The 4752-nt window shown below is 41.8% G+C and overlaps 1 pseudogene; it reads right to left on the reverse strand.

The window, feature by feature from the left end:
• Positions 1-2804: 2804 nt before the first annotated feature.
• Positions 2805-2913, reverse strand: LOC116642111 (annotated as a pseudogene).
• Positions 2914-4752: the final 1839 nt, after the last annotated feature.

Consider the following 4752-nt stretch of genomic DNA (forward strand, 5'->3'; position numbering starts at 1 on the left):
GAATTTTCCAGTGTCGTCCTTCTCCTGGGATACCTTCACCCCCATCCTCACCGACAGGATGAGCACAGTTATAGGGAATACAAGATCCAAACATCTTGTATCCTCAGTCAGTAAATGTGTGTGTATTCATTTATGTGAAAGAAAATCCAAAACAGTGTTTGGTTTTGGTAATGAGATCACGGGTGATTTTTTTTTTTTTTTTTACCATTTTTCTTTGTTTTTGAATTGGGTGAAAATATTTATGACCATGTATAGCTACTTATTTTCCAAAGCAAAATAAGACAATGCAAACCATAAGGTTAGGTCCACTTAAATGAGAGAAAGAAAAGCAGCATTCTCTTTACCCCTTCGTCCCCAAGCAAGTGGCAGTCTCTCTGGGCCATGGCTGCAGAGCTCTGTCTGGGCTATTATGGGCACAGGGTCAGGGGGTGGGGTCTGGGCGCAACAGTGAGGCCACCAGCAGGATGCCGGTGAGAGGGAAGCAGGAGGAAGGCAGCGCCTGGGGAGGAGGAAGCCTCCCTGATGCCCCAGTGCCCCATCTCCCCTCCAGCTCTCCATGGTCCTCCCCAGGCTGCACGATCCCTGCTCTCTGCCCAGAGCGTGGCTCTGCCGGCTGCTGCCACCCTTGAGGCAACACCCTCTGCTCCAACACAGCCCTGCCCCATTGCCCCCCCCATGCTTGGCCAAGGGACCCGCTGCCCCACTGCTGTGCCGGGGATTAGCCGTTCTGAAGAAGGAATTCATGCTTAGGGCCAACAAGTATGGATTAGTTAATGCACAACCTCTCCATGACCTTCCAAAGGGCCAGAGGGGCCTTTTTATTTACTTACTTTTTTATTTTAGTGGGAAACTCCTGATGACCCAGTAGGTAAAAGGCATGCTGTGTGCTCTGCCACTCAGTTTCCACAAGGGGAGATCTGCCCCAATAACTTTGTGGGACAGGCACGATTGTCCCTGGATTACAAACAAAGAAACTGAGGCTTAGCGGACTCAATGAACAAACAACAAGAACAAACAAAATCCTCGTCCCAAATCAGGCAGCTACCTTGGGGCAGGGCTGCAACCAGATTCTCCACCACAGCTGAAGGGAGCCTCCCAGCGGTTCGCTTGCAAGCACGATGGGCTGGCCGCTGTCCACTCTGTCCACCCAGAGTCTCGTCCTGACAGTAGGCATATGGGTGCGATCACAAGCGTGTCCACCTCTGCTGTCATTACTTCTGAGGACACAGCATCATCCTCATCAGCAGTCAACACCCACTGACAGGCAACAGAAATGTATAGATCTCTGAATGTTGGGTAAGTCTCATGGAGAAAAAAAATTTTGATAAAAAAGACTTAGAAATTCTGTGTAATCTAATTTTTCTAAACATTCGAGCCATTAATTGTGTCTGTAAATATAATAGCTGTAGCTGAATAATTTTGCTCTTTCTTGCTAGGCATGATTTATTTATTTACTTTTCAGTGTTTAATCATATCTTTGGTATTAAATATTAGGCTCAGACTCCTTCCCAAAAGACATAGCTTATAATATCATGGGGACATTAAATTTAATCATTGTTGGCAATTCTTTGATGTTATCCTGGAAAATGAGCTTATAGCAGCTGCAGACAGTGGGGCCCCAAGCCTCCATGTACATTGTATCTGTGATAAAACAGCCACTGAGACCCTGAAAAGCAGCCTATTGACCCTCGCTCACAATAACAATATGCCCCGAACTGAGTCTCCATCGTGGTAATTGAATTGCGGGGAATTCACGTGAAGCCTCCAGTGTCTGTTCTTTTGAGACCATTTATATTCTTTTTCCATTTTTCTTTTAATTATTGTAAAAAGTGAAACTAATATTTTTTGGAGAGTGAATCTTTGGAGGCTGCTATTCTATATTCTGTAGACATCTCTATAGTCCCTGATAGCCTCCCCCTAAATAATCCCGTACCATAACTTTTTTTGTGGGCTGGAGACAAAATAAAGAAGTTGAACAGGAGCATAAGGTCCATCTCATACATAATATATTCCTGTATCTGGACCATGAAAACACTGCTAAAGGGAGTTAATGAACCTAAAAAAATGAGCATTTTGTTTCCTCATTTTAAAAGAAATCTCATTACCAGATTAGTATGGTGTTTCTCATTTTTGGATCATTCAGTCTTCCCTCTGTCTCCTTTTTATTTTATTTTTTATTTTATCTATTTTTTCCCTCTGTCTCCTTTTTAAAGGCTCATTGAGTTTAAGGTATTAAATGTGCTCTTCGTGAGTAAGACGGAGAAGAAAAAACCCCAGCTTTTCTTCAAGTACCCACAAGGCAAGAATTTCAAGCAAAGGTGTTTTTAACTAAAGATATCCTAGGTGACTGTGTTGGGAACAAGGGTGTCTTTCCTCGCTGAGCTCATTATGGGATGGTTCTGGGGTGGCTGGAACTCAGGACCTTGGTGCAGCCTGCAGAGACTCCGGGAATTCGCAGAAGGCCAAGGGCAGATGCCGTCTTTCTTTGGGGTTGGAGTCTAGCTTCCTTTCTGTCCATCCTGTCATTCCTTCTTCACTCACCTATTCTCTCCCTAGCACTGTTTTGCTGACCCTGCCTCTGGGAGGTGTGTTCGGTGTATTTTTAGTATCTGTTTTTCTTATAGCAGCCAATTGTCTCATATGGGTCCATGGATCATTCACAGTGAGCTGTTCTCTGCTTGTCCTCTCCAAGAGACCACCTCCTCGCACCGTGTGAAGAACTCCTCTTGGTTTTAATACACAGGCAGGCCAGGTTTATTTCAGATGGGTACCTCTCTTGGTATCTGAGAACAGAGGTGTAACTGAGAAGCTCTTCCTTTTTGATTTAACAAGCATTATGATCTTTCTGCAGGATCCATGCTAATCTTCTCTGTATCCTTCTAATTTTAGTATATGTGTTGCCGAAGTGAGCACTATAAGCATTATGATCTGCTTAAATTGATTTTCATATTTACTTCTATCAATGGGACATGGGACACTCATTATGCAAGCACTCAAGTTAGCCCCTCACTTTTGAGAAATTGCTTCCCTTTTTGGTTAAGCTTTTATGGAACATGGGAATTTATGGAGCTTTAAATAAAATCTACAGTTCACACTAGTGCAAAAATGTTGCCAGAAAAACATCATCGGAAATTTAGCTTTTTCCTCTTTGGAGCTATCTTCATTTGCTCAGAATAAACAACAAAACCAACAACATTAGTGCTGACAAACACTTTGGTTATAGTGTTTTGCCCCCTCTGTTCTCTATGCAATGTCCGTGTGTGCACGTGTGCTATACACCTGGGTGATCTGATTTGCAGCCACTAGCCACTGTAGCTCTTGGGATCTTGCAGTATTGCTAGTCTAAACCGAGATGTGCTGTCAGTGCAAAATATTCACTGGAGTTCAGACTGAATATAAAAAAGTTGTAAACTATCTCAATTATTTTTACAATTGATTACGTGTTGAAATAATATTTGGGATATATTGAGTTAAATAAAACATACTAAAATTAATTTTACCTATTTTTGTTTATCTTTTAAATTTTACCTGTTTTTTGTTGTTGTTGTTTTGCTTTTTCACCTTGTTAATACACATACGTGGCTCACATCATATTTCTCTTGAACAGCGCTGGAATGGGCAGAATACCCACTGCTTAACAGCCAAGATTTAAAAATTTTAAGGGGTGTGTATCCAACAGTCCCTCTCTAGGCACCTAATGCTTGATTATAATTACCATTTGGGTCCGATGAGTCTTTTGGACTCAATATGTCTTTTTACAATACTAGAAAATGTTCAACGTTCTTACATTTTTTTTTTTAAGAGACAGAAGTATTAACTATAAAGGATTGAGTCCACACTGCAAAAGGAGACAATGTACAGTTTACTGCACCTTGAGGATGTGTATGGTATGTATAAGCATATAATTTCTATAAATGAGGTATGGCTTAGTTTTGGTATTAACTTCCCGTCCCTCCTCACTAAACAGCACACAATTAATTTAGCCAGGTATGATTAAATCATGCTTTCTCTGCCCTGGTTTTCCCACTCTCTGTCTCCCATGTACCCCATGCTGTTTTTATCCCATACCATCTGCTGTGGAATTCTTGTTTCGTTATATCAGGACTTTCCATACCAAACTGCAGAGATAGCTTTTAGTCTCTCTATCTGCAGTTGCTCAATAGGAGGACTTAAAATAGAACATCTTCAACAAATTTCTGCAACTATCTATTTCCAGCAGCATGGGTTCTAAGGAGATTAACTCTGCCTATGCCGCTCTCTACAAAAGGTCTGCTGGGTTCTTAGTTCTGTCTGCTCTAGAACCTACGATTGGACGACAGCTGGCTGCTACATCTATTTTGCAACTTTCTTGTCTGCCCTGAGCTGCTGTCATACAAGAAGTCTCATTCTGGGTTTTGGTAAGAGAACATTTTCCACATTGATTCCAAAATGATAATGGTTCAGACTTGAGTTCTGCATGGCCTCCTGTTTCCCTATTGAATATCCGTCCCTTTCTCCATCAAGGTCCCAAACAGTTGATCAAAATATTTATCCAATAGAAACAGTTCTTGTCACAGAGGGGAATCTCTCCACGTCCCTGTGCTTGCATGAGAGGCATCAAAACCCATTCTGGTATTCAAGCAATACTAGAGAGCTCCACAGCATGCCAAATAAGTATGCAGTAGGTTTGTTTTAAAATATTTCCTCAGGTCAAACCGGTATTTGGCATATCAACCTTAGAAACAATAACCTAAAAGAGAGAGGGTTAAGTTA

Source organism: Phoca vitulina, unplaced genomic scaffold, assembly GCF_004348235.1.
Source record: "Phoca vitulina isolate PV1807 unplaced genomic scaffold, GSC_HSeal_1.0 scaffold22, whole genome shotgun sequence".
In the NCBI taxonomy this organism is placed as follows: Eukaryota; Metazoa; Chordata; class Mammalia; order Carnivora; family Phocidae; genus Phoca; species Phoca vitulina.